General features: G+C 40.6%; 1 protein-coding gene across 2 annotated transcripts in view; it reads left to right on the forward strand.

Annotated features, from left to right (window-relative positions):
- The window catches only part of gus (gustavus), a 336,617-nt gene that overhangs the window by 19,813 nt on the left and 292,106 nt on the right, over positions 1 to 24,698 (forward strand). The gene's annotated exons all lie outside the window — the stretch shown is intronic.

The raw sequence follows: 24,698 nt of genomic DNA on the forward strand, positions 1-24,698 counted from the left end.
TCAACTGGCAGCCGATGGTAACATTGGCATCCGACCACCTATATACTATACTTATTTCGCTCGAGCGTTCCGCCGACTTCGTCTTCGCAGAAAACCGAACTTTCATTAACTTTAAAAAAGGAAAGTGGGACGAATACAAATCTTTTACAGACAACCGCTTTGCTGCCCTCCCTATCCCGACTGATGCTCGCCAAGGGGAGCGTGCTTTCCGCAAGGTCATTGAATCCGCCTCGGCTCGTTTCATTCCCGAAATTCGGCCCCACTTCCCGGCAGAGGCCGCAAGTTTAGCGAGAGAACGTGACCTTATAAGATCACGATCCCGGCGACCCCCAAATAAGGGATATAAAACAACGCATCAGATTGCTTGTGGATGAACACAAGCTGGTGAAATGGGAGGAGCACCTAAGCGGTTGTAACCTCTCTGTCGGTGTAGGTAAACTTTGGTCCACTCTAAAGTCCCTATCGAATCCGTCTAGGCACAAAGACAAAGTTTCCATCGCCTTTGGCGATAAGGTGCTGTCGGATGCGAAAACATGCGCGAGCGCTTTCTGCCGACAATATATAATGCATCCTACGGTTGACAAAGATAGACGGAGAGCCAATAGACACGCACATAAACACAAATTCAGCGCGTCACCAATCACCATCACCGCTAGAGAGGTTGAGGACGCCATTGGTCGCGCCAAACCATCCAAAGCAGTGGGCCCAGACGGCATAGCCATGCCGATGCTTAAAAACCTAGGGAAAGAGGGTTTCAAATATTTAGCGCATGTCTTCAACCTGTCTCTTTCCACCTTTGTCATACCCGAGAAATGGAAAATGGCCAAGTTGGTCCCGCTACTAAAGCCAGGGAAACCAGCTAACATAGGTGAGTCATATCGTCCGATATCTCTCCTATCGCCAGTGGCAAAGACGCTTGAAGCCATTTTGCTCTCTTATTTCCAAGCACATTTGCAGCTAGCCCCTCATCAGCATGGCTTCAGAAAACTCCATAGCACTACCTCCGCGCTAAATGTCATTGGCACCCAGATAAATTGCGGTTTGAATCAATACCCCCACCATAGAACAGTACTCGTAGCGCTAGACCTATCAAAAGCCTTTGATACGGTCAACCATGGCTCGTTACTGCAAGACCTGGAAGGGTCTACCCTTCCCCCATGTCTTAAAAGGTGGACCGCAAATTATCTGGGTGGTCGGCAGGCATCGGTGCAATTCAGAAACGAAACATCAAAACCAAGGAGAATTAAACAAGGGGTGCCACAGGGTGGTGTCCTATCCCCACTTTTGTTTAATTTCTACATATCCAAGCTACCTTCACCACCGGAAGGAGTCACAATCGTTTCCTACGCCGATGACTGCACAATAATGGCCACAGGCCCAGGCCCAGAGATCGATGAGCTATGTAATAAAATAAACGGCTATCTCCCTGATCTCTCCAGTTTTTTCGCCTCGCGAAACCTGGCATTGTCACCGACTAAATCTTCCGTGACCTTATTTACAACATGGACGCCCCAAATGTCGACCATATTGAACATCCACGTCGATGGCACTACGCTACCGACTGTCCTGCACCCCAAAATCTTGGGTGTGACGTTTGATCAGGATCTACATTTTGGCGAGCACGCAGCCGCAATTGTTCCGAAAATCCAGAGCCGTAATAAAATCCTCAAATCCTTTGCTGGCAGTACTTGGGGAAAAGACAAAGAAACGCTCATTACCACATACAAAGCAATTGGCCAGCCGTTGGCGTGCTACGCGTCCCCTGTATGGTCGCCAAGCCTAAAAACACCCACTGGAAGAAGCTACAGGCCTGCCAGCGTACTGCGCTCAGAACCGCCACGGGCTGTCTTCTTATGTCCCCAGAACACCATCTCAGAAACCTGGGCATCCCAACAGACATCTGATTGATGAGCCAGCACCGCCTAGGGACTTAAGGAGTCATCTCCGTAAGCATTTTGAGGAAATACGGCACCTGAGAACTCAGCCGTATGAAGAAAAAAAACACAAGCAGGTCCTTGGTGAACTCCTGTTTAATTTCCCTAGGTATAGAAATTTCGTTCCTAAACCAACGGAGGCCTGCCGACCACTCAGATAATTAGCGGCCCATCTTTTTAGACACGCGGGAAGGTGTGAGCCTTCTATGTCTTGGATTAGCGTGCCGTGGTTGACTGTGTCAAAAGATTTTGACAGGTCAAGTGCCACGAGCACCGTCCTATGATAGTGTTTTTGCTGATTTATTCCGTAATTAATCTGAGTGTTAATGGCATTGAGCGCGGTGGTGGTGCTGTGCATTTTACGGAAGCCATGTTGGTGCGTGGCTGGGCGAAGATTTGCCGTGAAATTAGGGAGCAGAACGGTTTCCAATGTCCTAGCTACTGGCGAAAGGAGTTGTTGTTCTTGTAGCAGTGCTTCGCCCCATCTAATAGGTGCGACCGATCACAAATTGTCATCAGTATCCTCTTACGGGAGTCCAAAGAAACTTGCTGTTTCAACAGGCGTGAACCATAATGAGAGGGGTGTTAGAGGCATTGGTTCCACATTACAATTAAAGAGATGGTTGGTGTCATGTGGGGACACATTGCAAGCGGGGCATACATTTTGTATGTCGGGGTTGATTCTGGATAGGTAGGAGTTTAACCTGTTACAGTATCCAGATCGAAGCTGAGCTAGAGTGACTCGCGATTCCCTGGGGAGTGTACGTTCCTCTTCTGCAAGTTTTGGGTATTGTTCTTTGAGTACTGGATTCACCGGGCAATTACTGGCATAAAGGTTCGACGCCTGTTTGTAGAGTTCACTGAGGACCTGCTTGTGTTTTTTGGCTTAATACGGCTGAGTTCTCAGCTGCCGTATTTCCTCATAATGTTTACGGAGATGACTCCTTAAGCCCCTGGGCGGTGTTGGCTCATCAATCAGATGTCTGTTGAGATGTCCAGGTTTCTGAGTATTCACCAGGAACTGTTTGGTTAGCATCTCATTTCTCTCCCTGATGGGGAGTGTTCTCGCCTCATTATGTAGATGGTGTCCTGGGGACATAAGAAGACAGCCCGTGGCTGTTCTGAGAGCAGTATTTTGGCAGGCCTGTAGCTTCCTCCAGTGAGTATTTTTTAGGCTAGGCGACCATATAGGGGATGCATGGCATGCAATCGGCTGGCCAATTGCTTTGTAAGTGGTGATGAGCGTTTCTTTGTCTTTTTCCCAAGTACTGCCAGCAAGAGATTTGAGGATTACGGCTCTGGATTTTCGGTACAATTGCGGCTGCATGCTCACCAAAATGTAGATCCTGATCAAACGTTACACCCAAGATTTTGGGGTGTAGGACATCGGTAGCGTAGTTCCATCGACGTGGATGTTCAAAATGGTCGACATTTGGGACGTCCATGTTGTGAGTAAGGTCGCGGAGGATTTAGTCAGTGATAATTCCAGGTTTCGCTAGGCGAAAAAACTGGAGAGATCAGGGAGGTAGCCGTTTATTCTGTTGCAAAGCTCATCGAGGCCTGGGCCTGTGGCCATTATTGTGCATTCATCGGCGTAGAAAACGATAGTAACTCCTTCTGGTGGCGGAGGTAGCTTTGATATGTAGAAGTTAAACAAAAGTGGGGATAGAACACCACCCTGTGGCACCCCTTGTTTAATTCTTCTTGGCTTTGATGTTTCGGTTCTGAATTGCACCGATGCCTGCCGACCACTCAGATAATTTGCGGTCCACCTTTTAAGACATGGGGAAGGGTAGACCCTTCGAGTCTTGCAGTAACGTGCCATGGTTGACCGTGTCAAAAGCTTTTGATAGGTGTAGCGCAACGAGTACTGTTCTATGGTGGGGGTTTTGATTTAAACCGCAATTATGTGGGTGCTAATGGCATTTAGCGCGGTGGTGGTGCTATGAAGATTTGTAAAGCCATGCTGATGACAGGCTAATTGCAAATTTGCTTTGAAGTAGGGTATAGTGGCACCATATAAATTAGAATAATATGAACATACTTATAGCTATAGTCTGTTAACGCCTTTATAACATAAGTATCATATATTTATATTCTGCCGCTAATTCTCCTATGTACCAATCATACATTAATAAGGTACTCTGTAACTGTATATTAAAGTTAATAAACTTAGTCTTAGAAGAACCTTTAGCCGTGCACTCGTTATTAAATTAATTCGAATACGCTTAAAAAAGTAAGTACTTTTACACGGCGACGGTACATGGCGACCGCGACAGTTGTACCAATTTGTGCGAAACGCTTAAAGACAATTAACTAAGTGAGTGATAGAACAAATAAGTGTGAAAAGAAATTACACTAATAAATTAATTAATTTGAACATAAAGGAAAATATATTAAATTGAAATTATAATACCTGTACGAGTGTTTGCAAAATTAGAAGCTACATACTAAAAAAGAATATATTTGAACATATCTTCTCACTTAGTGTCATATACAAAAAAAAAATACAAATAGAGACGAAAAGTCCAGAAAAACAAATAAAATGCATATATACGTACGCACAAATGTTTTATTAATATGCAAAGGCGAACAGAGTGGTGTGCAATAAGCAGTACATATGTACACAAACATCACATGAAAGTTAAAAAATATATACAAAATCACAACGATTAAATTATTAAAAAGTTCAACAGAGAAAAAAATGGAACATTGTTCAGCTAAAGAAAGCAACAACAATAAACGATACCACTTTAACAAATTTTAAAAAGTGAATAATCGCTGAACAAAAATTACAACTACATGAAGTAAGAAAACAAAAACAACAAACACGGTTATACAAATATGTAAAAATCAACTAAAGGAAACATACAAACCGTAAGAATTTTAAATCCGGTAAAGTCAATGTACTTAAAGTATATAATAGACGACACAAAACGGGAAAGAAATACCTATATATACATATAAAACACGCAACGGTTACTTATGTACACATAATACAATATTACAATAATACAAAATTAAAACATCAAGAAAAAAATTATTACTTTCAATACAACAAACATTAAATATTTCTCCAATAGGCAAAACAACGGAAGTCAGAGCGCAAATCGGCTGTTGCAACAGCTAAGCGATATCCGGCAAGAGCAGCAGAGAGTCCAAGCATCAACCGATACTACAACGAAGGCATGAAGTAAAAGGCAGTAAACACGGGCAGAGACAACAACAGACAATACACCGAAGAGGAGTTACAGGAGGAGTTACGGTGGTACACCTAAGTTAAATTACTAACATTTTTCTTTTCACATATATGTAAATATATTTATAAATTAAATACAACATTTTTACATTCAATTCATACATACATATAAAGGAATAATAAAGAAAAAATTACGAGGCTTTTTGATAAACCAATAGTTAAATATATTAAAATGAAAAACAACAATAAATTAGCAAAGTCACTTTTTGAACAAACTGAACTAGGGTGTGTAGGATTTTCACGATAAATTATTCAGTTGCTATGAGTGATATTGAAGTAAGGACCAAAGAAGCTCAAGAGTCATTTTTAAAAATCACCAAACGAATTTTACAAAGTCGCCCATTATCTACAAGAGAAGAAAAATAAACAGAATACAAAGAATTACTTATCGAATCGTATAATTCCATTATATCTTTTGTTACGACAGTTTAGTGGTGAACAACCATATGCGCGATAAAGTGTTTATCCGACTCAACTTCATAGGTTGAAGCAGTTCGCACCTTGACGAGTAATCAAACATGCCGAATTGCTAACCACAAAAAACTAAAAGTTTTCATAAAGTTCAACCTTTCCACAGTTTGTATCATGTTGTAGTACCTACTGTCTTGCATTAATGTTCCCTCAGCAAAAAAATGCGAACATTACTTCGGATAAAACGCACCAGACACGACCATGCAGATTGACATGGAGTGACATGGTGAGCGTCGATGGCTAGGCGATTGTTTTCAGCCGTTGAAAACAAACCCTGTGTAATCAAAGCGTCAAAAGGTTACTAGTTTCGCCAACTGCAGTCCATCATAGGCTCATGGAGCCAAAGAGACCTAAAAATGCATCTCGTCCGTCCTGTTTGACCATGGTCGTGAACGTGTCCTGGGGTCATATGCGCATAGGCGACTAACAAAAAGCTCAATATTTCAGACGCTAAATTTCTGAATTAACAGCAAGCAACCTGAACGCGGTAAACATTTTCTTTTAGAAGATAACCAGCAAGGAGAATAGAAGTCTTACGTGAATATCCGAAGAAATTTAACTATAAAAGAAAATTGCAGTAAATTTATACGCGCACATGCTTTCATTTGATGTCATCTGCGCATTGGCGAACAACTAGGAGTTCTATTAGATGTTTTACTGGAGCGGGGACTTCCACTTGCAGGCAGAATGAAGATTTGGTGACTTCATAGTAGCACAGTGGCTTCGGTACACTCCCGGATAGTTTATAAAGCGTATAGAAAGATAGGCATTCACATATGAATTTCATAAATCTTTCATAAGTAATAGTGGGTCGTGGTTACATACCATTTGAATTTGATTAATCTACTTTTTTGCAAGTTTGACAGGATGTGGCTCAATCCACACAGACACGCAAATCCCATGTAAATATGAATTATAGAATTGATTGAGTTGATTTATATACTCATTAGTCATCAGATTATAGGTCAATGCTTACATGCAGATATATTTTAATAGTCAATATGCCATAAGCTAATTCCGATTCTCGAATTTCAATGTATCATAAGTTTCTTTGTCAAGATCCTTTGTCGCGATCATATGAATTGAAAAGAAGTTTAGGTTAATATGAAGAAAAATTGAATGCCAGAACCGTAACAAATAACATATAAGATGGAAATGTAGTTCTCTTCCATGTTAAAGAAATTCAAATTGCATATTTTCTACTAGATCGTAGCTCGTAAGGAAAGCATAAGACAAAAGAAGCAGAAGACTTCACTAAATGTATATTGAAAATTATCTTGAAAGAACGGTGCAAGGCAGGTGCAGAGAATAATTTGGAAGTAGGGTTTTGTTTTAAGTTAATGCTGACGTTCGATCTTGTATCTCAGGGCACACATTACGACGTCCTAAGGTAAGCTTTCAGGGTTTGCGATAGAATTAGAGATGGATGACCCCTGGCTTCATTGATTCCCTGCGCAAAAATTGCACCGAAATGGAATATAAAATCGTTTTACTAAGTAAATAAGAATGTTGAATAAAGATGAATTTGTTAAATTGTTAATCACAAAATTCGTGTGTGGTGAATAATTTCCTTGACGGGGTCATGACGGACGTGGACGGGATGACATGGGGAAGTGGTAAGGGGGCATGAGTGTGGTGAGTGACTCATGAATATGGGGTGTAGGGAGTTTTAGGGGCCATCCACAAGGGCCTAGATTGGCAAAAGGTTGAGGAGGGGCGGATTGGCCGGCCTCATGCAAAGGAGGCGAACCGAGACTTGTACAAGGGGGGGGGGGGGGCGGGGGGTACTAAGAGGACGGACAAGGACAGTTAGGGGTATTGAGAGTTAGAAGGGGGTTGATGATTCTAATTGGCCGTGGCTGGTCAGATGCTACGAGGGTGGAGTGATTACTCCGGTGTCACTAAAGGGTATGCATTTTTTTCTCTATTGCGGCTGCTGCGTGGACTGTGGAAAATAAAACCCACCCATATCCGACGAGCTAGTTCGTGCTGAAAGGCAAGCATACCCGAATTCCGCGACAAGTCCAACGCAGCCTAGCGGAGCCCATAGGAGGGGTCAAGCCCCATCAAACCCGCATGCAATACTTTAAACTTAGAAAACATTTCAAGTGTTAACATAAAATCCATTAACGATATTATAGTACGTCGTAGAGAGCAGCTTATCAAATGTTTTGCTAAGCTAGAATGCAGAATAAAGGTTCCACAAGATTTTACTTCATTATTGCGGGAAGATATTATTAAATATTACGAATCAGGTGAGTCAGGTGCAAGTCTCCGGAAAAAATATTAAACGGCACGCTTCCTTAAACGCATTAGATAATTTAGATAATTTACTTACTTTCCAAGATAAGCAATACGTATTCACTAAAGAACCAAACGCAAGTATTTCTAGAAATTCAAATATGGCTACCGTAGAGCAAAAAAAAAAAAAACATTTGTAACAATGTGTGCGCCTATAATTCGTGAAAATTATTCCGTGGACCCACTGGCTCTCGAATCGTTTATCGATAAAATAGATCTTGTTGAAAGTTTAGCTGAGGAAAACTTAATACCCACCCTAATATCATTTTTGAAATCTAAACTGGAAGGACAAGCTCGAAAAGCCCTTCCTACGAGTATTTCATCTACCAGCGATATAAAACTTTCCCTACGAGTACGAATAAAGCCTGACAACTCAAAGTTTGTTGCAGGCAAAATCGCAGCCCTACATGTAAGCAACAATAATTATTCGGATTTTTGTAAACGTGTAGAAGAACTGTTAGAGGCTATTGAACGTTCTTTAATCATTGAAGGCATAACACAAACAAAAGCTCACGAGATGGCAGTCGAGCAAACTGTCAACGTTTGCCGACTAAATGCCAAATCAAGCATAGTTAAATCAATCCTTGCCTCAACCCATTTTAAAGACCCGAAAGATGTTGTAGCAAAATTAATCGTCGAACAGAACAATGAAGTACAAGAAAGACAGGTATTGCCGTTCGAGCTCGTACCAGACAAACTCAAAGATTTCCTAATGACAGAAGCAATAACAACTATAACAATAATTCAAGACAGACCAACAAAAATAGACAAACCAATGTCCCTAGATTAAACGCGGCAGCCCCTCAGGAGCGAACACTGAGGGAGCAACCGAGTAAATGCGGTCAACAACCAAGGCGAAGTGTCCATATATTGCTTAAATTTAACTACACAGATTTTGTTGAGTTAGGATGTACCGACTCCCACAAACGGTGCACATTTCTTGTTCACATACAAGCAGACATCTCCTTAATTAAACTTTCCGCCTTAAATAAAGATACGCCCATGGACAGCGATAATATAATAAACATAACAGGTGTCACATCAGGTACAGTGTTGACTCTTGGAAAAATAGCAACAAATTTAACAACATCCAATTACTTTTTTAAACGTATGTACATTACATGTCGTTCCAGACAATTTTATCATCCCATCTGATGCCATTCTTGGCAAAGATTTTCTCAAAGCATACAGATGCAACATAAATCATGCAAATGATCGTCTTTCGTTTTGGTTAAATAACCAAAAATTTGAGATTCCAATTTTACATAGTACAAACGTTGATACATGTATCATACCACCTAGTTGTGACGTGTACCGTGTCTTTAACTTAGGGAAACCCAACCGACAGCTATTCATAGAATTGCAGGAAATTTGCGACGGCGTTTTCCCGGCAAGGTGTATTGCCAACAGGAGCAATCCTATATTAAAAATTATTAATACCACAGATAAAGTGAAGCTAGTGAACAATTGTCACGTTCAGTCAGAAATGTTAAGCAACTACAATGTTTATTCTATTAATAAAACAACCGCAGATGCAAAACGCATAAGCGAACTTACAAATATACTGACACAGCAAATACCTAGCACTGGAAAAGAAAAATTATTAAACCTATGCCTTCAATACGCGGATATATTCGCATTAAAGGATGACGTAATGACAATAAATAATTTTTATGCGCAAAAACTTAGATTAAAGGATGCCACGCCAGTTTATATGAAGAATTACCGATTACCCTATTCGCAGCGAGAGGGAATTGATAGGCAAGTAAAAAATATTTTAAAAAATAATCTTATAGAAGAAAGTAATTCAAACTACAACAGTCCTCTGATTTTAGTTCCAAAAAAAGCAGTGAAGGTCAAAAAGCTTACAGAATGTGTGTTGATTTCCGTGGTATCAATAAAAATCTTATAGCTAATAAATTTCTTTTTCCCCGCGTTGATGATATCTTTGATAATCTAGGCGCTTCCCAAGGCAGTCGGTTCTGTGTATCGGAGCGACTCGGGATTTTTCTCGACCAAGGACTGTCATCTCAGTGTGACCCCATTTAATTTGTTTCGTCCCTCCCACAAATTGTCATCCTCCCAGCAGCTCCTTGCAGCAGGACTGCTACATATTCTCTTACTCCGGAAAGGTATCGAACCCAATCCGGGTCCGCCTCCTGACCCCGGTCCTGAGAAATGGTTTTGCTGCATTTGCCAGAAAAGAATCTTTTTAGGACGGTCATACTCTGTTCAGTGTGTCTCGTGCAAGGGATGGTTGCATCGGACAGGTTGTTCTGGGCTTGATCCCAAAACCCGACGTCCACGTAACTTTTATAAATCTTTTGTGGCTCCTTGCTGCTCACGCCCAAGGGCGTCCCGTAGTCTACGCCTAAGCGCCCCCCACTACCTTCCAGCAGCCTCGCTGCTCAGCAAGCCACAACAAGTACCCGCTGCTGCTCGCGCCCCACGGCGCCAACAACTCAAACAGCTGATACCACTCATAACTACTACCTTCGTAGTAGAGCTGGTAACAATGCTGAGCATCAGCCCCTGCCCCCGTCTTCTTCTCCCCCCTCTTTTCTGACAGCAATCGTGGAGGTCAGGGAAACAGACTCTTAGTCCCTACCTCCGTTTGCACCGTCTGCCAACACAGAATATATAGGTTTGCGACATCCGCTCAATGCAGCTCCTGCCTTGGGTGGTGCCACTTTCCTAGATGTTCTGGTCTCCGCGACGGCAACCCCTCGACGGGTTTTATCGCGCCATGTTGCCAGGTCGCAAACCCAAATCATCCGGGTACCCCAATGCTTGCCCAAGGGCGCCCAGTCCCAAGGCCACAACAGCAATTGCGTCGTGGCCTTCCACAACCTAGGCGTAGTCACCCGTCACTTACCCCTAGAGTGGCGGCGTCACCCCTCATGCACTTCAGAATTCTGCAGTTAAACTGTAATGGACTAACTGGGAAGATTACGGAGATAGTGGATTTCATGAAGCGGCACAACATCCGCATTGCTGCGATTCAAGAGACTAAACTCACAGCAAGATCTGCATTGCAGACCTGCTCTGGGTATAATGTCCACAGGAAAGACCGCGAGAGCGGAAATGGAGGCGGCCTCGCGTTTATTATACACCACTCTGTGCAATATTATATATTTGATCCTGGCATCGACCGCAGGGACAATGTCTTAGAACGTCAAGGCCTATCTGTTCGGTCAGGCGATGCAAATCTAGAAATCATCAACATCTACATCCCTCCTGTCACCTCTTGCCCCAGTGGATACCGCCCTAATATCGAGGCCTTACTGGCAACAATCGCATTATCTTAGGCGATTTCAATGCCCATCACGACCTATGGCATTCAAACTTGCGGGCGGACAGTAGGGGTGAGATGTTGGCGGATCAAATAGAAGAAACGACGTTCTGCACAATAAACGGAGACGCCCCCACACGTATGGTAGGAAGCTGTCATAGCTCGCCAGATATCTCAATCGTGAGCGCAGAACTCGTAAACTGCGTCAACTGGCAGCCGATGGTAACATTGGCATCCGAACACCTGCCCATACTTATTTCGTTCGAGCGTACCGCCGACTTCATCGTCACCGAAAAACGCACTTTCATAAACTTCAAAAAAGGAAAGTGGGAAGAATATAAATCTGCAACAGACAGCAGCTTTGCTGCCCTCCCTATCCCGACTGATGCCCGCCAAGGGGAGCGTGCCTTCCGTAAGGTCATTGAATCCGCCTCGGCACCTTTCATTCCCGCCGAGAGAATTCCCGAAATCCGGCCCACTTCCCGGCGGAGGCCGCGAGCTTAGCGAGGGAACGCGACCTTATAAGACAGCTTGATCCAGGCGACCCCCAAATAAGGGATATAAACCAACGCATTAGATTGCTTGTGGACGAACACAAGCGGGCGAAATGGGAAGAGCACCTAAGAGGTTGTTACCTCTCTACCGGTGTAGGTAAACTTTGGTCCACCGTAAAGTTCCTATCGAATCCGACTAAGCACAAACACAAAGTTTCCATCGCCTTTGGCGATAAGGTGCTGTCGGATGCGAAAATTTGCGCGAGCGCTTTCTGCCGACAATATATAATGCATCCTACGGTTGACAAAGATAGACGGAGAGCCAATAGACACGCACTTAAACACAAATTCAGCGCGTCACCAATCACCATCACCGCTAGAGAGGTTGAGGACGCCATTGATCGCGCTAAACCATCCAAAGCAGTGGGCCCAGACGGCATAGTCATGCCGATGCTTAAAAACCTAGGGAAAGAGGGTTTCAAATATTTAGCGCATGTCTTCAACCTGTCTCTTTCCACCTTTGTCATACCCGAGAAATGGAAAATGGCCAAGGTGGTCCCATTACTAAAGCCTGGGAAACCAGCTAACATAGGTGAGTCATATCGTCCGATATCTCTCCTATCGCCAGTGGCAAAGACGCTTGAAGCCATTTTGCTCCCTTATTTCCAAGCACATTTGCAGCTAGCTCCTCATCAGCATGGCTTCAGAAGACTCCATAGCACTATCAAAAGCCTTTGATACGGTCAACCATGGCTCGTTACTGCAACACCTGGAAGGGTCAACCCTTCCCCCATGTCTTAAAAGGTGGACCGCAAATTATCTTGGTGGTCGGCAGGCATCGGTGCAATTCAGAAACGAATCATCAAAACCAAGGAGAATTAAACAAGGGGTGCCACAGGGTGGTGTCCTATCCCCACTTTTGTTTAATTTCTACATATCCAAGCTACCTTCACCACCGGAAGGAGTCACAATCGTTTCCTACGCCGATGACTGCACAATAATGGCCACAGGCCCAGGCCCAGAGATCGATGAGCTATGCAATAAAATAAACGGATATCTCCCTGATCTCTCCAGTTTTTTCGCCTCGCGAAACCTGGCATTGTCACCGACTAAATCTTCCGCGACCTTATTTACAACATGGACGTCCCAAATGTCGACCATATTGAACATCCACGTCGATGGCACTACGACACCGACTGTCCTACACCCCAAAATCTTGGGTGTGACGTTTGATCAGGATCTACATTTTGGTGCGCACGCAACCGCAATTGTTCCGAGAATTCAGAGCCGTAATAAAATCCTCAAATCACTTGCTGGCAGTACCTGGGGAAAAGATAAAGAAACGCTCATGACCACATACAAAGCAATTAGCCAGCCGATTACGTGCTACGCGTCACCCATATGGTCGCCAAGCCTAAAAACTACCCACTGGAAGAAACTACAGGCCTGCCAAAATACTGCTCTCAGAATCGCCACGGTCTTCTTATGTCCCCAGAACACCATCTGCATAATGAGGCGAGAATACTCCCCATCAGGGAGAGAAATGAGATGCTGACCAAACAGTTTCTGTTGAATACCCAGAAACCTGGACATCCCAACAGACATCTGATTGACGAACCAGCACCGCCTAGGGGCCTAAGGAGTCATCTCCGTAAGCATTTTGAGGAAATACGGCACCTGAGAACCCAGCCGTATGAAGCGAAAAAACACAAGCAGGTCCTTGGTGAACTCCATAGACAGGCGTCGGACCTTTATGTCGGGAATGGCCCGGTGAATCCAGTACTTGAAGAAAAATATCCAGAACTCGCGGAAGAGGAACGTCTCAACGTCGATCTGCATCTGAGGCATAATGAGGCGAGAATACTCCCCATCAGGGAGAGAAATGAGATGCTGACCAAACAGTTTCTGTTGAATACCCAGAAACCTGGACATCCCAACAGACATCTGATTGACGAACCAGCACCGCCTAGGGGCCTAAGGAGTCATCTCCGTAAGCATTTTGAGGAAATACGGCACCTGAGAACCCAGCCGTATGAAGCGAAAAAACACAAGCAGGTCCTTGGTGAACTCCATAGACAGGCGTCGGACCTTTATGTCGGGAATGGCCCGGTGAATCCAGTACTTGAAGAAAAATATCCAGAACTCGCGGAAGAGGAACGTCTCAACGTCGATCTGCATCTGAGGCATAATGAGGCGAGAATACTCCCCATCAGGGAGAGAAATGAGATGCTGACCAAACAGTTTCTGTTGAATACCCAGAAACCTGGACATCCCAACAGACATCTGATTGACGAACCAGCACCGCCTAGGGGCCTAAGGAGTCATCTCCGTAAGCATTTTGAGGAAATACGGCACCTGAGAACCCAGCCGTATGAAGCGAAAAAACACAAGCAGGTCCTTGGTGAACTCCATAGACAGGCGTCGGACCTTTATGTCGGGAATGGCCCGGTGAATCCAGTACTTGAAGAAAAATATCCAGAACTCGCGGAAGAGGAACGTCTCAACGTCGATACAGTATCCAGAACGAAGTTGAGCAAGAGTGACACGCGTTTCCCTGGGGAGTATGCGTTCCTCTTTTGCCAGTTCTGGATATTTTTCTTCAAGTACTGAATTCACCGGGCAATTCCCGACATAAAGGTCCGACGCCTGTCTATGGAGTTCACCAAGGACCTGCTTGTGTTTTTCCGCTTCATACGGCTGGGTTCTCAGGTGCCGTATTTCCTCAATATGCTTACGGAGATGACTCCTTAGGCCCCTAGGCGGTGCTGGTTCGTCAATCAGATGTCTGTTGGGATGCCCAGGTTTCTGGGTATTCAACAGAAACTGTTTGGTCAGCATCTCATTTCTCTCCCTGATGGGGAGTATTCTCGCCTCATTATGCAGATGGTGTTCTGGGGACATAAGAAGACAGCCCGTGGCGATTCTGAGAGCAGTATTTTGGCAGGCCTGTAGTTTCTTCCAGTGGGTGGTTTTTAGGCTTGGCGACCATATGGGTGACGCGTAGCACGTAATCGGCTGGCTAATTGCTTTGTATGTGGTCAAGAGCGTTTCTTTATCTTTTCCCCAGGTACTGCCAGCAAGGGATTTGAGGATTTTATTACGGCTCTGAATTCTTGGAACAATTGCGGTTGTGTGCGCACCAAAATGTAGATCCTGATCAAACGTCACACCCAAGATTTTGGGGTGTAGGACAGTCGGTAGCGTAGTGCCATCGACGTGGATGTTCAATATGGTCGACATTTGGGGCGTCCATGTTGTAAATAAGGTCGCGGAAGATTTAGTCGGTGACAATGCCAGGTTTCGCGAGGCGAAAAAACTTGACTTGGGAGTCATGATGGATTCCAAACTTAGTTTCAATCTTCATATTAATGCTACAGTGAATAAAGGCAAAGGTGTTTTTGCATTTGTTAAACGGTGGTCAAAAGAATTTAACGACCCTTACATAACTAAAGCACTTTTTACAACATTAGTTAGGCCAATATTAGAATACGGCTCGATAATTTGGAATCCGCGTTATCAAGTCCATGTCCAAGAAATTTCCAATGGGACTCTTTAACTAATCTTCCACCTTATACTAATCGATTAAAGCTTATCAATCTTCCAACTCTTGCTAGTCGAAGGGAAATGCTTGGTGTAATATTTATGACAAAACTTTTAAATGGATCAATTTCGAGCCCATTCCTTCTGAATGAAGTGAACTTTTGCGTTCCCTCTCGGACATCGAGACACTTCAAACCTCTTCTGCTGAAACAATGTAGAACGAATTTCGAACAAAATGAACCTTTTCGGCGTTTATGCCAAGATTATAACTCTCACTCAAACACATTTGATAGCTCGGACTCCCTTTTTTCTATAAAAAAGATTGTTCTCACCTCTCTAAATTAATGTATAATACGTGTGCTTCTGTTCTCTTTAAGTATTACGCTTGGCTGATGAAATTTCTTCTGTAGCTGAGCAGTCTCAGATCGTGACGCTCGACAAACCGCTGCCCATCAAAGACTCGGCAAAATAAAAAAAAAAAAAAGTTATTATATATATATAAATCGATCGCGTGAACAGGATTAGCCTGGTTTCATTGGGCCACTAAAAAAAACCAACATAGCAGCTGATGCACTTTCGCGAATTTCATTTTCTGATTTAAAACAAGAATGTAAACACATTCTGGCAATGAAAACTCGGTCAATGACCAAAAATTCCAACCAAATACAACCAATGAAAGTCACACTTTAACAGAGAAAGTTATGGTGTATGACAAATTCGAATTCCAATTTTCCAAAAAAATACCGAAAATAAGATCTCAAATATGTTATGATAAAAATAAAACAAATTTTAATGTTCTTATATTTGCGCATATTAAATCCAAACGCATTTTTTTAACTAGTGTTGCTACTGTTAACGAAACTCTGAATTTAGATTATTTGCTTTCGAGGTTGCAAAAGGCAGCCGACAGTCAGCTCTTTAAGAAAATAGAATGGCCAAAAGATGACATAATTTTTAAACATATTCCCATATCCGAGCTAAAAGCCAAAGGAAATGACATGCTAAAAACATTAGAAATAATGTTAACTGACCCGGTAGAAACAGTGACTGATAACGACAAAAAACTATGTTTGATGACCATTTACCACCCTGCCCCGTTATAAAAGATTAAAATTAAGTAATTGGTTTTGTGAGTTTTTAACATCAATGAGCGAATGCTTCTTTATTCAAATATTGTCAGCTTATTTATACTAAATTATTCTACACATATTCTTACATACATATTTACTTTAAGCATACATACTTACATACATATTTACCTTAAGCATACATACTTACATACTACATACAACTCGACACAAAATATGTACATACACATCTGTGTTGAGCTGTGACTTCTGTGGGAAATGCAACGTCCGCAAATTTGCCGGAATGCAAATTTGGTTTGGTCGTGCGTTGTACACCCTAGAGGTTTACGCCGATCGCTTTATCGGCGGTGGCGGCGTGAACTCTATTATATACCGGCGGCGTAGGCGGCGCGCCGGCGTACGCCGGTGTTCTTACTTTAAAAAGCTTGATTTTTCTATTAAAAAAATAATATTTAGGAAAGGTTTTGTTTGTATGTATTTAAGGAAATCAACGTGTTGGCCGTTTCGGAAAGATCCGGGGTTTTTGCCTCAAGATCTCGCATACCGTTCAAAAATTTTCAGTAGTAGCTCCTTGCGGAGGGATTGTCCCTCGTTCACTTACTCCAGAGAGGCTTCGAACTTAACCCCGGTCTTTGAAATTGGTACTGCTGCGTCTGCTGAAAAGAAATCGAGATACATAATATAGCCACACTTTTGTCTGCATAACTCGTACAAGGCGTAGTTTCACCTAGGGTTAACTCCTAATAATCGTCGCGAACACTATTTCTTTAAATCATTTGTGGCTCCTTGGCGGTCACTCACAAAGGCGACTTACGGTTGCTATTAAGGGTCTTTTAATACTCATGACTCTGGCTGTTTTTAAGAGCTACAATTCCCGATGTGCGAACAGTAGCAATCCCTACGTACAGTCGCTACCACGCCTCCTGACCCTCACACCATATGCCAGTACAGAAGCTATAGATTGCGACTTCGAACTCATACCTTCGTCGACTCCACTTTCCTAGAAGCGCTAGGTGTAGCCCCGAAGACTTTCCAACGGATGCTTTTGTCGCGCTATGCTGCCGAGCTACACCAGAGAAACGCCATGAAACGTTAGGGAGTGACTATTCGGCCAAGGATGCCGCCTTCGAAATCATAAGCAATCTAAGTGGAAGTCATTGCGTAATGAGTGAAAATCGTATAATCCTCGGCGCATCTTCATGATTAAAATTTTACAAAGACCCTGGATAAAATTTTTAAAATGTAGACCAAAGTTTGCAGACGTTTGTGTTTACAAAATTGATTTCAATAGTCATCGTTAAATCAAAACGATATTTTAGAATGAAAGTCACCCGATTTTAAGTTGAAAATGTTTACTGCTGTTTTCCGGCCTTATGATATAACAGCTCATTATGGATGACCGCGTAGCTTCAGTTTTCAGACTAGTTCGAATGTCTACTACGTTAGGATAGTAGCACACACGGTCATTAGTTCGACTGTCTTCGGAAAGCTTTTGCTTCACCACTTTGAGTGTTCTTGCGAAGGAAAAAGCCTCACCTGGTAAATATATGTGCCTACGTATTCACATTTGTAAAAGGATCCGTAACGTGTAGTTGATATTTAAACTTGGTTGATAGGCTATAATCAATGTAATTCACTCCGAGGGACTAGTTTTGGATAGGACCGCCAACTTTAGCAAATGACAAACCGGGAGACTTGGGTGTTGAAGGATGAAGTGTGAAAATCAAAATTAAAATTTCAGACGCTATTGTATAATTTCGCAAATAAACAACAGATGTTTGAATGTAAGCCCAAACGATTTTTCAAACCCTTCTCATACATACATATATCCTCAACTTAAGTATGAGGTAAGAATCATTTCAATGGACTTTTTATGCCCCTAGAACCTGCTAAAGGATTTTGCATCACTGATTTCGATGATTCGAGCCAATCGCAATATAATATTTTCAAAAAAAATCGGCACCTTTTTTGGGTATTTTGGTTTTTTTACAACTTGAGGACAATTTGAAACGCCTTGGGTAATTTTATTTGAATTCATTGTTCATTATTAATTTTTTGAAAAAAATATGCAAAGTGAGCATATAAATTTATTATATAACTTTTCTTTTAGTGTTTTGTTTTAATAACTTGGTGAATTGGGTGATGGAAAGTCCGTGTTAAGCAAACATCGAAAACGCCTGTTGTTTTAAATAACTTTTGAACATTTAGAACGAGTTAAATTTCTCAATTAGTTTCTTGTAACTGGCAGTTATGCGCATCCGTTGATACCACTTTCGACTATATCCGACCAATTTTCGACATGAACAATAAATGGCATAAACAGTCTTAAACGAGTAGAAAATATAGTAACGCGCCAGACGCCGCCGCCACCGCCGCCGCGCCGATATTTTTGACTTTCGGCGGCGGCGTGCGAAAATCGACCCTAATCGGCGGTGGCGACGGCGTTTATCGGCGGCGTATATCTCTAGTACACACACCTGTATTAACTCGTGTGAATGGCTATGTCAGCAACAATTAGCAGATGCCTTTTTTGTGTTGATGAAAATTTAGACTCTTTTTGTTACAGGGTAGCATATTAACTGATTTACTTATTTGGCATTAAAATTGTTGGCTGCTTACACTACATCTCCCTTTTTTTTCAGAATGCTTATGCATTTGGAGAATGCATGAGCATTCTATTTTTATTTAGTTAAGTATAAATTAATTCTATATTTTGTATTTTATGTTTGAAGGTTGAAAATTTACTTATTCTATTAATTTAAGTATATTTTTGTGTATTATTAGTTTCCTTCGTGGCGGCCACCGTGGTGTGATGGTAGCGTGCTCCGCCTACCACACCGTATGCCCTGGGTTCGCACCCAGGGAAAAGCAACATCAAAATTTTAGAAATAAGGTTTTTAAATTAGAAGAAAATTTTTCTAAGCGGGGTCGCCCCTCGGCAGTGTTTGGCAAGCGCTCCGGGTGTATTTCTGCCATGAAAAGCTATCAGTGAAAACTCATCTGCCTTGCAGATACCGTTCGGAGTCGGCATAAAACATGTAGGTCCCGTCCGGCCAATTTGTAGGGAAAATGAAGAGGAGCACGACGCAAATTGGAAGAGAAGCTCGGCCTTAGATCTCTTCGGAGGTTATCGCGCCTTACATTTATTTATTTTTTTTTTATTATTTTCTTATTATTTATGATATTGCTATTTTCTATGTTACTGGGAAATTTTTGCTTATCCTCATTAAAGTGTCATTATTTCTACTATCGATATTTTCTACTTTATAGGGTATTAGAGTAAAATTATTGTTTTTATCGATTTTTTCTACCTTATAGGGCCCTTTATATCTACTATCTAACTTATGACCTACTTAATTTTTTACTAACACTACATCTCCTATAGTTATTTCCTTATAGTGAATATTTTTATCATAACTAATCTTTTGTTTTTCTTTAGCCTCTTTTACTAATTTAAAGGCTCTATCCTGTGCTATTTGTAACCTGTATTTAATTTCTTTATCGTAAGCCTCATAATTGTATAATGGGCTTAGCGTATTTTCTTGTAAAAATTCGTAAGTGTGGGGTTTTTTGCCAAAGATAAATTCGAATGGGCAATAGTTATGGACTGTAGATGTGGCAGTATTGTAACAATATGCAAAATATTTAAGATACTCATCCCAGTCATCATTGTTAATGGATATGTATGAACGCACATATTCATTGAAAATTCTATGGCTACGTTCAACAGTGCCTAAAGTTTGGTGGTGATACGGCGTAGATGTTTTGTGCTCAATATTGAGAAGCTTACATAGTTCTCCAAACAAGCTATTTTTATATTCAGATCCCATATCCGTTATTATTGTTTTCATACTTCCATAAATTAAAATGAAATTTTCGAATATGGTTCTGGCTACCGTTTTTGCATGTTTGCTCTGTATAGGAATTACAACTAAGTATTTAGTCAAATCACATATCAAAGTGACAGCGTATTCGTTTCCATTTAATGATCTTGGTAAAGGTCCAATTGTATCTATTTGTACTGTTTCGAACGCCTTCGGTGGTGTTTCAGTCAAAATCATTGGTTCTTTTAAATTTTTATTACAATTTACGTATTTCTTTATATATTTTCTTATATCATTTTTCATATTTTTCCAGTAATATTACAGGATCATCGTGATATATTTGAAGAATCTTTTTAATTTTAGGTTGTGCATGTGACCTCCGGAGTTAATGCAATAGTTAAATTTTTGAGAACTTTAGTACCTATTTCCTTAAATGTGTCAAGTCGAGTATAATTAAACAATTTGTCTCCTAAGGACAACTGTATTTTCTTAATTCCCAAATTGCCGGCTTTTTCCATAAGCCTGGTAAAGAATTGGCCTAAGTCAATCTTCGCCTCAATTTTTATTTCACTACAAATTTTCTTCCCTTTTTTGAAATATAATTTCGGAGGATCGAAAACGAGCTGGACTAGTCTTTTTATTTCACATTTATTAAGCGCTTCGTATACTATACGGTTCTCTTTGTGACTTTTCTTCTTTTCATTTCTATTACTATTATTACTGGAATTTTTTTTAGTTTGCGATCTTGTCGTGACTTTCATTATTTTACATGCCTGTACTGACATTTCTTTCAAATCAATGATATCTATTCGTGACAGAGCGTGTGCCACGTAATTTTCTTTCCCGGCTATGTACTCCACCCCAAAGTCATACTCTTCCAAATCTAACCTGATTCTAGTTAATTTAGATGAAGGGTTTTTCATTATAATTGTCCAATGTATGGCCGCCAATTCTTTTTCGATAGTGGCTTTATTTATTTCGCCTTTTGTAAATGATCTTGAGGCGTAGGCAATGGTGTAGCATTAAGCGTCTATGCCCACCAATGTAATACAGTTTGCGGCATTACGCATCATGAACTCCTATGCAATACGTTTTTAACAGCTCAATCATATTACAATATTATACAAATTATTGACCTAACACAGCGGTTACCTAACATCAATGGAATGTCGACTAAGAAACTCTTGTCTGTTCACAAATAATAAATTCTGCTTATTATCAATTTTAGTTTCTCACCAAAATATTTACATACAACCAATCATGAGAATTAACCAGACAGAATATCGATTTGCTGACGAATGCATACATATTTACATATATGCATAGCATGCATACAAATCTGCATGCATGCAGACTATGCATACAAATGTACATGCATGCAGACTATGCATACAAATCTACATATATGCATAGCGTACATACAAATCTACATGTATGCAGACTATGCATACAATCTAAAGGTAAGCATACCATGCTTACAAATCTACATGTATGCATACCGTGTATACAAATGTATGATTAGTGTTAATACAAATATACATATTTTTAGTATTAAGGTAATTATGAATGTGTAGGTTAAGAATGTATCTATAAAAGAGAAAGAATTTGTTTAATAAATTAATTGATGTTCAGACATTCAGACCAGAAACATTTCGTTGTATAAATTTAAATATTTCAATGGGTAATTGTTTTCCTTCATATTCTTGGCTTAGCACAGCACCGCAAGCATAACCACTTGCGTCGGTTGTAATAAAGAACTCTCTATCAAAATTGGGATATGGTAGGATATTTGGACTAATTAATGCATTTTTTAGGTAGTTAAAAGATTTCTCGCAGTCGTCTGTCCAATTGAAAATTACATTTTTCTTACTAAGTCTTGTTAGAATCCTTTCGTATTCCGCGAAATTTGGTACGAATCTTCTATAATAATTACAAAATGTGACAAATCTTTTTTCTTCATGGGCATTTTTAGGAGTTGGGTAATTTTGAACGATTTAAATTTATTTGGGTCTGGTAAAATTCCAGTACTTGTGCATTTATGTCCAAGATAAGTAACTTCTTGGCTGAAAAATAGACAGCTGTCCGGATGTAATTTTAAATTGTGTTTTCTGCATGTGGAGAATACATCCCGTAAATTTTTAATCATATGTTTTTCGGAGCATCCTAATACGACTAAATCGTCCATGTATAAGAATGCTTGTGATGGTTTCAGACCTGCGAATGCCAATGTCATCATCCTCTGGAATGAGTTTGGAGCTACTTTGAGGCCATAAGGTAATCTTTTGAAACGATAAGTACCGTTATCTGCTATAAAGGATGTGATATCTCTTGACTCTGGGCTGAGTTCTATTTGTTGAAATCCTGACATTAAATCTAGGCATGAGAAATATTTCGCTCTTCCCAATTGATCCAGAATATCATCTATTCTAGGCAAAGGGAATTTATCAGGTGCTAATTTTTTATTTATTTGTCTGAAGTCAAGAACTAATCTCCACCTTTTTTCTTCTTTGCTCGGAAGGGATTTTTTAGGTACCAATAAAATAGTGGTGTTGTACTATGAGGTTGATGGTTCAACAATATCATCTTGAATTAGTTTATTTACTTGTTTATTTATTTCATTCTTATATGCTTGGGGTAATCTATAATTTTTAATATACACAGGAGTGTTATCTTTCAGATGCAACTTTTGTTTGTAAAAATTGTTGGTCGTGATTGGTTCTGTTTCTAATGAGAATATATCAACGAATTCTGAGCATAATGTGTTGAGTGATGTACTAGCGAATGGTGGGAAATTTGTATTCAATCTTTCTAAGTTTTCTTTATTATTAGCTTTACAGTGAGGTGTATTTTCAATTATTACATAATCCTCTAAACTTTCTGTTTTTATGTCATAATCTTGAATGATTGCATGTTTATCTGTTGTATTTATTACTCGTATTAAAGCTTGATTTGAGTTTACTATCGTGTTGGCTACAAAAATGCCATCAGTCAATTCTTGATGAGGTACTAATAGTACCTTATTGTGACTATTGATATGAACCTGTCTAATTACTTCGGCTCTTGCAGGTATTGTAATGCTATTGATTGTTGGTTTATTTGTCATTTGTATAACTATATCTTCTAGGTAATCGTATGGTCGTAGTATTAGGCTGTCCCCATTTTTATTATAATCTAAAATGCAATTATATTTTTAATGAAGTCGAGTCCCAAAATTCCATCACTTGGGATAGGGAAATCATTTTCTACTATGTGAAATTTGTGTCGTATTAAAAGACTATCATCTGTTAGATCTGCTTTTACTGTTCCAAGTGTACTTGTTATGCCCCGGCCAATACCTTTTTAATCTGTGATCTGTGAGTTATTTATCGTGACATTAATATTAATTTGACCCTTCTTTATTATTGAGATATCCACTCCTGTATCTATCAGGAACGTTGAAGTTGACTTATTTAGAGTGGTATTGGAAGATATGGAGCTGTTTAGATGCAAGTTGAATGTACATACTTTATTACCGTTGGAGTTTACTGTTGGGGTGGAGTTTGCTGGTTTTCCTTTTGGTTTATATTACGGAGATTGCTCGTGTTACTCTGATTAGATGATATTGACTGACCTCCAAAATTGCGTCTTGGGAAATTATTATTTTGTCTATTACTATTATTATTATTATAGCTGTTAGAATTACTATAATATCTTCGGTTTTGGTTAACTCGATAATTATTATTTTGGTAGCTTCTTCGGAAGTTACCTCGGTAATTACCTTGTGAGCGCGTCAGGCGTAACACTGTATTTGAGTTTCCCGTGACTTCAGTACAGCTATTCGTAAATTTTGAAATAGCCTCGTTCATAGATGTGAACGTTTCTGCTTGCATTATCAATTTAACTCTTTCGTTAGCCGAGTTATTACATATAGCCTTTTCAGCTGATTGTGTGGCATATTTGGTTGCCAAATCAGGTGCAAGACCGTCAGATATGTAAGCACCCTCCACCGATTTTGTTAATTTTTCGATTTCGGCAGTGTACTGATTAGCTGTTTTACTGCGCTGTTGGACGTTTAGGAGGTTTACCGTTGAATTTTCAGTCCTCAAAAAGTTTCTAGCTGTTCCCTTGAGCTTAGTTTTTATCATGGAGACTGCTATGGTCTCGTGAGTATCCTTAATTTGTTCTAGGATATCTAGTGCGTCTAAGAAGCTATGTAAGTTCTCATGTTTACCATCAAACTCAGGTAGAATTGACGAAGCCGTTTTTAAGAATTCTACTGTGGTTTGTGCCATTTTGTCTTTTCTTGTTTGGGAGTTTGGTGTCTCTATTAAAATTTCCTTTTGTTCCTGTTTTCCTTCTTCTTTTTGCTCTACTTCTGGTTCCTCTTCTAAATCGGAGGCTACCTCCAGCAGGAATGTGCTAAAGTCTATTTCTATTTCCTTCTTGAAACTCGTTGGTACTATGAATTCTATATCATGTCTTGCCAGTGGGGACACCACTTTGTATTTAATGCTGG

Source organism: Eurosta solidaginis, chromosome 2, assembly GCF_040869045.1.
Source record: "Eurosta solidaginis isolate ZX-2024a chromosome 2, ASM4086904v1, whole genome shotgun sequence".
NCBI classification, from domain to species: domain Eukaryota; kingdom Metazoa; phylum Arthropoda; class Insecta; order Diptera; family Tephritidae; genus Eurosta; species Eurosta solidaginis.